At 44.8% G+C, this 13,007-nt stretch overlaps 1 pseudogene; it reads right to left on the bottom strand.

The window, feature by feature from the left end:
* Nucleotides 1-11,717: 11,717 nt before the first annotated feature.
* Nucleotides 11,718-12,213, bottom strand: LOC118630192 (annotated as a pseudogene).
* Nucleotides 12,214-13,007: the final 794 nt, after the last annotated feature.

The following is a 13,007-nucleotide window of genomic DNA, read 5'->3' as shown; positions in this document are numbered from 1 at the left end:
TTGGTTTGAAATTTAACCTTCTTTTATTGACTTGACTCTTAGGAATATAGAATCATTGACAACTCATATCCAACACTGTTCATTGTACAGAGCTGGGCAAACATAAAACGACTGTCTTTGGATTATTGCCCATGTACTTTACCATTCATATACACTTTCCAAAACTTTCAGATCTGGAAAACGTAAGAGTCAGGAAATCTCACCTGAACAAATCTCACCTTTCTTGGGCAGATTTCTGGCAGATAATGCTTCCCGTTAGGAAATACTCTTAAGCTTAGCTTCATGAATGGTGCTTTGGCTTGCCTACTGTGTAAGCTATAAATTGTTTGCTTGCTAGTAACCGAAGTAAAAAAGTGAAACAAGAATAAAGTGAATGGAAGATTTGGGGGGTTTATTTTTCTCTCATGTAATACACATTTGGAGATGGGCACCCCGGCTGGTATGGCAGCTCCCTGATACCATCACAGACTTTGGGTCCTTCTGGCTTTGTGCTCCACCATCTGTGGGGTGTAACTCTTGTCCTCTTGATCTCAAGATGACTGCCAGAATGCCAGCCATCATGTCCACATTCAGTAAAAGGGCAAAATAAGTGTGTGATAAGGTATTTTCTGAAAGTCTCTGTTATTTCTGCTCACATTACATCAGTCATAATGCTCTCACATGATCTCTCTTAGCTGCAAGGGAGATTGGTTGTACATGGGAATTGGCCCAGTTCCTCCTTTAATAAGATAGGTGTTTGTTCATAAGGAGAAAATGGCTATTTCGTAGCAGTCTCTGATACATCGACCTTTAATCTTAGCTAACATTTTTACAGATTCTTTGGTTAAAAAGTTATAAGGGAAACTGAAGAAGTTAATATTTTAACTGTCAACAGACTTAAAACATATTTTTAATAATGAAGAGCTAGTTAACCATACCCCAGTCTATAACAATGCATTTGAGAAGACCTGTACACTGGTTCCCATTTATCCACAGGGGATTCGTGCTAAGACCCCCAGTGGATTCCGATAACTGCGCATGGTGCCGACACTTTGTATACAATATGTTTTTCCTATACAGACAGACCTATTATGAAGTTTAATTTATAAATTAGATACAGTAAGAGATGAACAGTAATAACTAATAACGAAACAGAACAATTATCATAATACACTGTAATAAAAGTTAGTGCATGTGGTCTCTCTCTGACAACAAGATGGCCAGTAAGTGTGATTCACACCTGGTGGGGCTGCACACGCTTTATCACGCTGCTTAGAACTGTGCAATTTAAGACTTCAGAATTGTTTATTTTTGGAACTTTTCATTTACTATTTCCAGGCCACACCTGACCTCGGGTGAAGTCGCGGATAGGGGAGGGCTGCTGTATCGTCCTTTCTTTGGTGTCCACTCTCCCCAGGCACTTGTCCTCCTGAGCCTGTGGGTCTCGTTGTATCCATGTGTTGTCTTGTAGTTTTTCACTGGAAGTTTCATAACGTTTTAATCTTGTTATAAGGAAGAAGGACATTTGGATGGGGAGATATTATGCAAACACTAGGCTCCAAGCACAATGTCCTAAATTGTTTTATTGTCTTCTGATAATGATTGCAATAACTTAAGTTGTGGGAAGGAAAGAAATAATACAACCTGTGATGAAAACTATAGAATAGTATAGTACAGTGCTTTTAAATTATATTTAGTCATAAATTGTTTCTTCAAATGAAATCATCCTGAGTATGTTTAACCACACAAAAGGGATGAAGAGCAGACTTCCTCTGGTCGGAGTGGGGCCCTCCACTCCCTCTTCTCTCAGCCTGCCTCGAGCCCAGGGGCACTTGAGAGCTGCAGAGAGAAACTTTGAAAATCACCCTTTCCTTGGGTTTATGCCTCAGCTCTGCCACTAGTTGGCTCTGACCTTTGGCAAATGACGCTTCTTGTCTGAGCCCCAGGTTTCTGACATAAAAGACAAGGGGGCTGGATCAGATGATGTTGAAGTTTACCTAGTCCGCTGATTCTAGGACTTCCTGACTGCTAGTGTGTACTGTCAGCTGCTAGTGACAAGTCTTATCTATTTCTCACCAAGATGGCTGGAGGCAAAAAAAGAAAAGAAAAAGGAAAAATGTCCTATTATTTGTATTGACTAGAAAGAATATTAGAGGTAAAAATGCATTTCTCTTAAATATTTCCCTGCTCATAGGGAAAAAACTGAAGGAAGGTAATAATAGAATTCAAGTCCCATGACAGCATTTATCCAGTGAGAGAACCCAAGGTCGGTGAAAACTGACCATTTCAGAGCATCTATTATCTTCAGACCCCAATGATAGTTGCTTTTCTATATTTTATTGAATTTAAATCATACAGCCCTGGCCAGTTTGGCTCAGCGGTTAGAGCGTCGGCCTGCGGTCCGGAGAGACCCGGGTTCGGTTCCCGCTAAGGGCACATACCTCAGTTGCAGTTTGTCCCCGGCCCTGGTTGGTCGTGCGGGTGGCAACCACTCGATGTGTCCCTTCACATCGATGTTTCTCTCTCTCTCTCTTCCTCTCTCTCCCTCCCGCTCTGTCTGAACAAAAAAATGCAAAAATGTCCTCAGGTGAGGATAAAAAAATAAATAAATAAAATAAAATAAAATAAAATAAATAAATCATACAAGGCTCATTAGAGGAGATATTGTTACTCTTATACAAGTTTGTCCTGGCATTGAACTTGAATCTTCTCTCATTGATGCATCTATTGATTGAGACACATCTGGGCCGAGGTACGATGTTAAAAGCTCAGAATCCCAAACCAAATGAGGCCTTGGACCTTGCCCTAAAGAGCTTTCGTGACTAATGCCCTTCAGCCCAATATCCTTTTTTTATATTAGTAGTTCTTTATCTGTGTTATACCTTAGAATTAATCTGAGGGAAGGGGGCAGTTGAATAAAATGCAAATGCTCCGGTACCCTTCTTGCCCTAGAAAACTTCATTTGGCCGATCTGGGGTGGATTCCAGGCATCTGCATTTTAACCCTGCTGCTCAGATCAGGGACCATGCTTTATACCTATCAGAGTGTTTGCTGCGTAAGTCTGCCTTCCGAACCAGGGGGTGGGCTCTGACTGAGTGGGTACTGGGCCTTGTTCGTATTTTTATATTTGGCATGTAGGAAGTGTTCAAAATTATTTATCGATTAAAAGTAAAACAAAACAAAATAAAAAACTTGGGTTGAGTTGAAGCATGGAATTCACTCACACCGTTGAAAAACAAGATTGTAACAGCACAAGCAGGAGCAGGGTCCATTTGACGGGAGGAACTCTCGCGGCATTTCAGGATTCAGAGGAATGGCCGGCAACTAACTCCTGCCTCGTCCCACCCCCATTTATTCCTCTTGTGCTGATTTATTTTTATCTAAGCACTTCACACCTGCTTGACCTGTCCGGCTCACCAACCCTGCTGGCACTAGCGTAAGTGACTGCAGGGTGGGGATTGGGTCTGCTGCTCACTCAGTTAGTTCTCCCAGTGCATGCAACAGTCCCTGGCACATAATGAAGGGAATGAAAAAGAATTATGTGGTGGCCTGAGTCACAGCAGGAAAGAGTGAGATTGGAGGGGATACAGGCTAGTCTTGAGTATTGCAGGGCTCATGAGGCAAAATGCTAAGTTACTCCAACACTTAATTAGCTATTTTTATTAAGTGTCCAAGGCTCCTTCATTTAATGGGTGTTTCACTCCTTTTATCTCAAGAAAGATGGCAGAAGTTTGTGTCTTTTGGCTTTGATCACATTATTTCTGGGTTTTGTTACTTAATAAGGCAGAAGTTTAAATTAACATCATTCTCCCTTGCCTGCTTTTGGGTTAGCTGTACAGTATGGAGTGGTTTTGGCAATTTTTCAATGGAGGAAAGAAAAGGAAACCTCTGTTTGGGAGCTGCAGGGGGAAGGAGGGAAAGCCATTTACCTGTGCCCCTGGGCTACGTCTGCTTCCCAGAAAAGATCTGCCTAAAATCCTGTCACTTGAGCCTGGTGGGGGCTAAGCTCAGGCACAGGTAGGAGGAGGACCTGGCCAAATGTAGCCTCCGGTCAGTCATCAAGGGGGCAGAGGGGAAAACTGGAAGGTGAATTCACAGTTGCTGCTGGGTTCAGGTCCCTCTCACACTTTACAGTGGGGTCAAACACACTGTCAGCCTGAGCAAAAGCCACCTCTTCAGGTCCTCCTTAAAAAGTGAAATAGCCTGGCTCGGATGTGAGGTCCATGCCAACAGGATGTGCATTTATTTTTTTCCCTCTCCATCCACTCACTGCAGAGATAGCTTGATGGTTTACAGAACGTGGTAACACTTGCTCGCCGCACATTTGGATCGCTTCAGCCAAAGGCTTGTTGCTGTATTAATTGGCTTCGGGGAAAACATTGCCTTTACTTGAACTGTTTGAATACCTCTTGTTGAATCATAGGCTTGACTCAAGTGTTATTAATTCAAGAATCAAAATGCCTTTTGTCCATATCAGATAAACGTTGCCATAGCAAGCATAGCATAAACAGGTCTGTTGAAGCCACAACAACCTATAGAAGCCCGCAGACAAAGAAGGACCAGTTTCGGCTTCACAGAAGCCCTGGTATTGCCTTAAATGCTACCCGTTGGCCTGGTGTCCAGCCACATGAGCCACGTACTGATGAATGGACCCTGGGGCCCACCGATCCCAGGGAGAAGCCTTTATTGTTGGTGGGTTTTATCAAATTTGAATAGCCAGTGGAACATCTGGCTTTAATACTGATAAAAACTGTAGGATTTTGGCTGTTCTCTGGCCTTGCATATTTTCCATCCTCTGTATCAGCGCCTGTTGTCAGTGATTTGATGAAGTTAAATCGACTGCATTTGATTCTTTGAGCCCAAGAAAAATGACAGAGTGCATGCTCCCCTCTCTCACCCTTTGGAACATTCAGAATAAGTTTGCAGTGCGTTGGTTTAGGTCAGGAGCCCAAGAATTTAAGAAGGAAAAGGATTGAACCGCGAACCTTCCCAAACCTCATTTCAGATGAGCACCCCTTTTGCTCAGCAATCAAAGAGGGTGTAGTTAAGCTGCATGGGTGATGTCACTGAACCAGTACCAGGAAAAAAAAAAATGGTGAGAGAGAGGCCCGTGATTGAAATGAGTTTGCAGGGTCTTTTGATGTCAGCCTTCCCCAGAGGACCTTGTCAATCTCACAGACCCTCTGCCGGTCCAGTTGATGTTGTCTGGCACAACTGGCAATCACGGCGCAGAAAAATGACAGGACCCAAGTGAGGATGGAGATTGAATTCACACCTCATCACATCCCATAAAGGGCAATTTTTCAAGGTCAGCGTTTAGGTGAATTAAAGGAACAGTGTTTGGCAGAGGGCCCTCTGCTCACCCCTCGGCAGGCCGTCGGTCCAGCTGCGGCTCTTTGTGTGCACACGGGGCTCAGACGCGCGCAGCCCCTGCTCCAGCGCGTGCATCTGAGCGCTTCCCCGCAGGCTGGCGGGTCGGGGTGCATATTGTATTTGTTAAAGGATGCCCCCATGACGTCTAAGGGGAAAATTGAAACAGTGATTGTAAATATGTCGGTGATGGGAAAATAGACTCGGGAAGGACCAAATTATTTTCATCTGGGCGTGAGAGATTTCATCAGTAATTTACCTAAATGTCAATGTGGGTCCTGTGCACCAAGTGTTCTCTCTGGGCTGCTGGCTGCCTTCTGACGGGGCAGGACCCGCTGCCTTCTGGGGAGGAAGCATTTACGCATTTTGGTCATCGGAGAGATCTGTTCTGTCAGAGCCCAACGGGGCACGGAGGTCACCCAGCCCAACTGCTGCACCTTGAGGATGAGGCTGTGGAGGTCCAGAGAGGCAGAGTGAGTTTCCTACGGTCAAGCAGCTGGTCAGAGGCTGAGGCAGGGCTCTAGCCACGTTCCTGATTTCAGCCCGTGCTCTGCTGGTCCCCACACACCTCCAAGGTGAGCGGCGGTGCTCCCCGTTTCCAGCCGTGGTACTGCTCCGGCCACTGGGGATTTTCTGGGTATGTTCTAGGAAGGCATTTACTGCACACCTGCCACACTCCTGATGCTAGTCTGTGTCTTGAGGAGCAAGGAGGTGCAGACCGAGCATGGCAGGTTCTCACGTAAAAGATTCTCAGGAAGCAGTGATACTTTCATTATTCTCATCTCATGGAAGATCAAACCGGGGCCCAGAGAGGTGGATGAAAGGGCTCTGTGAGCACTAGAGAGAGCTCTGCCCATGGAAGGCCCAGGAAAGGGTGTGGGAGAGGTGTTTGAGTTGTTTCTTAAAGACTGGCTAGGGTGCTGATGGGAAGAGCTAGAAGGGAGAAACATTTTATGTCGAGAAATAGCGTGAGAACTATGGGTTCTGGAACCTGACGTTAACGAAGGTTTGTCTTTTTAAGTAAAAAGTTCAAGTGCATTTTTTTCTCCAAGTATTTCTGCAAGATCTGACCCAAAGAAGTTGAAATGTATCCTGGAAGTTACTTTGTTCTGTATATTGAAACTTATTGCTCTGCTTTGGAGGAGAAACAGAGCAAAAACCAAAAGCAAAACGACAATAAAACAGGCTTTGTGTGTATGTCTATGAATAAACTATGCAGTTCAGCCGCAACGGGCAGCAAAACAGTAAGAAATACGTTGGAAAACTAGGATGAGGAAAAGAAGAAATAAAAAAGTAGGTGAGGCTGGGGCAATGAGATAATACAAGAGTAGAGCAATAGTTTATAGGAAGTTGAATCCTGAAATAATTCTTGTTCAAATGAAGCCTTACTTAGAAGAGCTACAGAGAAGAGAGGATTGGGGACTCCCTCCCAAGCCTACCCCCCCCCCCACACACACACACACACAATCTGTCCTCTGTAATTTGTCGGCTTTGGTTAGTATTGCCACCATGATTCATTTTCCATGTTCTGGCACAAAAATAGATAGTATGAGAAGAGTGAACGAATTCATTCCAAAAATAACTGAGTACCTTTTGCGTGTCCTGCGCCATGATACAATTAGCATATTCATATTGTATCAAAACTCATAACTGAAGAGGAGTCTAGTTTAGCATTTCTTAAACATCAAAATTCTGTAGAAGCCCTGGCCGGTTTGGCTCAGTGGTTAGAGCATCGGCCTGCGGTCCAGAGAGGCCCGGGTTCGGTTCCCGCTAAGGGCATGTACCCCGGTTGCAGTTTGTCCCCGGCCCTGGTTGGGTCGTGTGAGTGGCAACCACTCGATGTGTCTCTCTTACACTGATGTTTCTCTCTCTCTCATCCTCCCTCTCTCCCTCCCACTCTATCTGAAGATAAATGCAAAAATATCCTCGGGTGAGGATTAAAAAAACCCAACTCTGTAGAAAGAAGGAGGGCAGTGCTCAGTTGTGGGCTGAATGTTTGTGCCCCTCTCCCACCCTCAATTTCATATGTTGAAGCCTTAACCCCCTGTAAAATGATATTAGGAGGAGGGATCTTTGGGAGGTAATTAGGCTTAGATTAGGTCATGAGGATGGAGACCCGTGATGGCATTAGTGCCCTTATAAGAAGAGACACCAGGGCCTCTCTCTCCGCAGGAGAGGACACAGAGCAAAGGTGACTGTCTGCGAGCCAGGAGGCGAGTCTTCACCAGGCCTGAGTACGCTGGGACCCTGACCTCAGCGTTCGGGCTCTAGACCTGCGAGAAATTCTGGTTCTTGAAGCCACCTGCTCTGTGGCATTTCATCACGGCACGTGCGCCGACTCATCACCGTGGCTTCCAGCGCCCTTTGAGCTCTGTCTGTCACCCACATGAACAGTTAAGGACAGCGAGCCTGAAAGAGGCCAGTTTAAGCTCCTTTATCCCAGGATTTCCAAAATCATTCTAGAGGAAAATGTTTCTTTTTATTTTTTCCCCCACATCTACCTGTTATCTCTTGGGACACCAGGATTCTACGGAATCTACTATATGATTATTTATCTTTAGACACTTAGATGAGCCAAAGAATGGAGCCCAGAACGAGACCTGGAGCCTGGCGCTCCATGCCTGGCTGGGCCCCGGAGCGTTTACAAATGGCTTTTCGTTCCTCCTCTCCCTCTCGGTGTTTCCATCTGCAAAGGGGGCGTTTGCTCCTACTCAGCACTTCATAAGGAAATTTGGGGAATAGCAGGCCTTATGTCCATTCATGAAAGAGATGCTTTGTTATACCCAGAGGCATCTTATTTTCTTAATTTGCTTTGGGAGAGTAGATATGTATATGTAATCATTGTAATGATCGATTGATACTCTTCAGGAAAAAAAAAAATGTAGTGATGCTTGGTGTCTACTTGAAAGTGAAACATCTTGGTTATGATTCATTTTAAATCAATAAACCAGAGGAAGGGGAAATGAAACTGTATTTACTTATTGAAATTTCTCATTAAGTTCTTAATGGCAGAAACTTCTCAGAAAGGTCCAAGGTTTCATTTGGCACAGAGGCAAGTCACTCAGACTCCTTTTCAAACATTAGGTCAAGATATTGGGTTGGACACCTCAGGAAAATAAACTTCCTCACGAGGGCTCGGTGGAGGGGCCTGCAGCAAAGGCGTTCCCTGTGGAACTCTGCTCTAGGCCCTTCCTGTGGGAGCTGCCGTGCGTGACAAAAATGGAAGTTAGCAAGTTTGGGCGGTTCATCCACCACAGAGTAGGCTGCAGTGAAGCTATGCTTGTAAAAAATTAAAGAGAAGCTTTATGCGTGGGTAAAGTTCCTGGGCTACTCCGTGTTTTATCACATGCTGGAAGTCAGAGAAATCTCTCGGATTTCTGAGTCTCTGTAGGGTACCATAATTTAATCGAGCTGGTGGCACAAGACACTGGTAACCACAGCCAGCCACTGTGGGCAGGGGTTCCAAACATATGGCCTGTGCATTGCATCCCCATCCCCATCCCTCCATGAATTATATTTATATTGGATGCCAACCCAGCAAAGGCATGAATCTTGATGCACACTGCCAGGCTGTTTCCAGCCAGCCCTCGGTCCCGCCCCTGCCATACTGTTGATCCCTTTACCCTCCTAGGCCAGAGTCTGTGCAGGACGGCACGTGAGAAGGTGCATGCTGGTGGCCCCAGGGGACTGCCCTCTCCGTCTCTAACTGAACCCCGCCCAGCCAGCATCCTGGGTCTTGCCAGCCACTGTGCTTGGTTTCCCCAGCAGCTCTCTGCTGAGTCGCACAGTGACCTGCAGATCTAAGGGAAAAAACAGATGTCCCAATAAATTTTTGTCAAAATGTAATTACCTCGGGATTAGAAAACCACATGGGGGTGGGGAGGGACAGGAACAGATGTATTACTTTCAAATATGCAATCATTATTCTGCAGAAGTTTAAATAATCAAGAGGTTTAAATGATGGCAGTTGAGAGTGTCCCCCTCCCCCTTCTTTGGGTCCCCTTCTGTACCTCCAGCCCTGGACCGCGTGGAAGCCTCTCCGGTTTGCTTTGCACTAATGGTGCTCTGAGCAGGAGGAGGGCATGTTGCACGAAGTATCATCCTGAGTGCTTTTTCGAAGATAAATCTAGGGAAATATGACAGGCGATCTTTCCCCCAGGAACCTGGCCAAGTCTTCTCTTCCTCTCCAGCCGACAAAATATGATAAACTATGAATTTACCCAGTAACCATAAAAGATTCTTATTTTCATGATTTGAACTGTTAGGTGCAGGTCAAGGTAGTATATCAAAGAGGAATTCTTGAGGGGAAAATCCATTTTCTGTTTTCAATTCTTGTCGAGTGGGAGTGGGTGCTGGGTGCTGACTGAAGATTCATTGGGTTATTTGTTAGCTGCTTGTCACGGCCTCTGAAGGTGAGATGTTCATCTCTTCTAAGTATCCGCCCACAGGTCTAAGTGAGGGAGTCGATAGGGTAGGAAACACAAAACCCCAAGAGGTCCAGGGTTCAAGGAGCTACTGTTGCTCCAGCTCGTTGGATTGTGTCCCCACTGGGCAGAGGGTTGGTGAGATGTTACTAAAGAACTGCTCTCCGGCCTGTCTTCAAAACTACTGTGAGTGGCTGACGGACCCCTTCCCGCTCTTGGATGATGGAGATTCTAGTTATGATTTTAAGGCTTTTACCTTTATAGAAAATGGTTTTTGCCTGGTAATATATAAGTTTGTATTCAGAAACAGTTACCAATTTTCAACTGTCTCCCGACTGCCAGTGTCCCTGCCGAGGGCCTGCGTACACACCCCCGGCCCTCGGGAGGTCCTGGGAGGGAGGCCGCGCTCTCCCAGTTCAGAGACGTGGTCACTGCGGTCCCAAGGGTTCAGAGCACTGCAGTCCTTAGAAACCTAGTAACGAGTGAAAGAACTCAAATTTGAATCCATGTATCAGTGTCTACAAAAACTATCAATTGATTTGTTGTGCTAAGGAATCTTATACTTTGCATACAACATAATTGAATACGTTCTAAAAATGGTAATAATAAGTCAACAACAACAACTCATGTTATGCCATCCTGGCCATGATATATACAATTTCTGCGTGAGGAAGCCATTTATAATAGAGCTGTTATACTCCCCTTTGCCCTGGCCGGTTTGGCTCAGCGGTTAGAGCATCGGCCTGCGGTCCGGAGAGACCCGGGTTCGGATCCCACTAAGGGCGCGTACCTCCGTTGCAGTTTGTCCCAGGCCCTGGTCGGTTGTGCGGGTGGCAGCCACTCGATGTGTCCCTTCACGTCGATGTTTCTCTCTCTCTGTTCCTCTCTCTCCCTCCCACTCTACCTGAACAAAAAATGGAAAAAAGTCCTTGGTTGAGGATTAAAAAAATAATAATAATATACTCCTCTTTGCTGATAGTGGACTTAGTATAAGCTAGGCTCATGCTCTCTCACAATTTTAGCCCAGTTGGCCCAGAGGTAACCATGGATACCTAGACATGAAAGAGTTAAAAAGGAAATCCTCAGCAAGGCAGTGAGCAGAGGACTTGATTCCAGCTGCTTCCAGGAGATGTCTGATAGAGGGAGTCAGCCAGGAAACAGCCACCGGAAAGGCATCTTGAGGACGTCTTGGGGTGACTTCCTGGTAGCCATCAGCTTGAAAGTCGCCTTCTCACCTAAGTCCAGAGAGGTTTGCAAAACTCTAAACTTTGAAGACGCATGGGGAAGGGGACGATTTACAGAGAGAGCTCAGAAAAGACTTTTACTCTGGAAGAAGTAACACCTTTGGAGAATCTAGAATGGTATGGATCTGTAAACTAGCAGAGAGAGGAAGTCACAATAGTTGAAGTTGGAGAGGTTGAAAACCCTGAAATTGGTCAGTAGCCCTTATTTCTAGAAAGTATGAGACACTGACACACAGGGACATTCAAAGGGGAGCACACAGCTCTCAAGATGGAAGAGGGAGAGAGCCTAAGATAGTACAGGGCAAAGACTTTCTACCTACTGGCAAGCACTTCCTTTGACCTCATTTTGTCCAGGACTTGACCTTGGGCTCTGTCTTTGACCTGCTTAGTCCAGATTTACCAAGAATCCTGCTGAGTCATTTTAGTGAAAATCTCCACCCTTGGTATCTAATGATCATCCTGGCCTGCCTTCAACAAGAATTCTCTGGAGTTGCTCTTGTGAGAGTCCCCCTAGCCTACATGTTTCCTCTTGACGATTTTCCATCCATTGAATACTTGGCCATGAATCTTCACTCGCCTTTGTTGTTTGTTGAGCTTAGTCTCTCTCTCTTGCTGCAAAAAAAACTCCTATTGCAGTAGTCCTTTTCTTCTTTTTTTGATTGTCAAATGATCTTTAATTAAAACATTTTCCTTTGTAGCTCTTAACTAGCCGGGCATTCAACAGCATCGCTGTTGATGTCATCTATGATGTCATGAGGGTGGCAGCCATCAACATTGCAGCCCACAGACTGGGCAGTCCCCAGGATCTCCTTCATGGTTCCAGAGAGTTCTCTAGGTAAAGATCGATACTGCCTCTGTCAGGCAGTGTTGACAATCTCATCAAAAGTGTTATTTCCACAGTGCTTAATGTTTTTTGCTTCTTTCTGTCTGGTGGCGGTTCTTTGAGGGCTTTGATGATCAGGGTGGATTTAGAAGGCACTACCTCAATCTGGGCCTGTCTGTTCTGAATGGTCAGTTTCACTGTAACCCTCAGACCCTTCCAATCACCAGTTGCTTTGGCGATATCATCACCAACCTTTTTAGGAGGCCCAGGGGGCCGATCTTGGGGGCCAGGGCAGACATGGCACCGACTTCCCCACCGGCACGACTTTGATCCTTTTGGGGTTGAACGTCGGCGGCATGGTGGAGGCGGCTGGTGTCGGATGAACCCGGATTCTGGAGGACTGATGAAAGTTGCACCCAAGCCTCCTCCGAGCTGAAAGAGTAGTCCTTCTTAAATAAAGTCTTCCTTACTGTGTTTAATAAGTGTCTGAATAATGGATTTATTTCTCAGTTCTCTGCAATTATAAATTGGATAGGGAAATGGAAAGTAAAAAAATTTGTAAAACTCAACATGTGTGAAATTTGCCTTCATTCAAATAATAATACCAGCATATTTCACACGGATGCCTGGATTGGTCAGTCTTTTATTGCATCCAGCAATGAAATGCAAATACAATATAAATTGATTGCAAAGTTAAATAAAAAATACTTTACAAATGGTGTGAGCTTTCATGAAAATGATATTGAAAAATTATTCACATTTGAATATCAAGCAGCTTTAGATCAGTTAATATCTGAAGAATAGAAAACCAATATAAGAATGATATAACAGTTATGTTGGAAGTTAATGACTTAAATGTCAAAGGGTTAAGAGAAGCCCTCGGAAAAATTGATGAAGCTGTTTAATATTTTTCTATGAATGGCTCTTCTTATCATTTCATTAAAGTCAAATGTGAGGGGAAGAATGCCGTGACAAGCAATCATGCGATTTTGTGAAAAAGAAGATCCCACTAAACTCCAGCACTTGATCCTACCTTTAAGAATCAACAGATTGTGACCTAAACATAAGATAATCTTGTCTTTGTAATTTTAAATTTTGGCCAAGTCCTTGTTTTTAATTATATTCACTTTAAGTGAATTTTCTACTACAAATTATTCTCACATAATG

Source organism: Molossus molossus, unplaced genomic scaffold, assembly GCF_014108415.1.
Source record: "Molossus molossus isolate mMolMol1 unplaced genomic scaffold, mMolMol1.p scaffold_m16_p_14, whole genome shotgun sequence".
Classification (NCBI taxonomy): domain Eukaryota; kingdom Metazoa; phylum Chordata; class Mammalia; order Chiroptera; family Molossidae; genus Molossus; species Molossus molossus.
The sequence above is the reverse complement of the archived record's forward strand: the minus strand, read 5'-3'. Positions and strand labels throughout refer to the sequence as shown.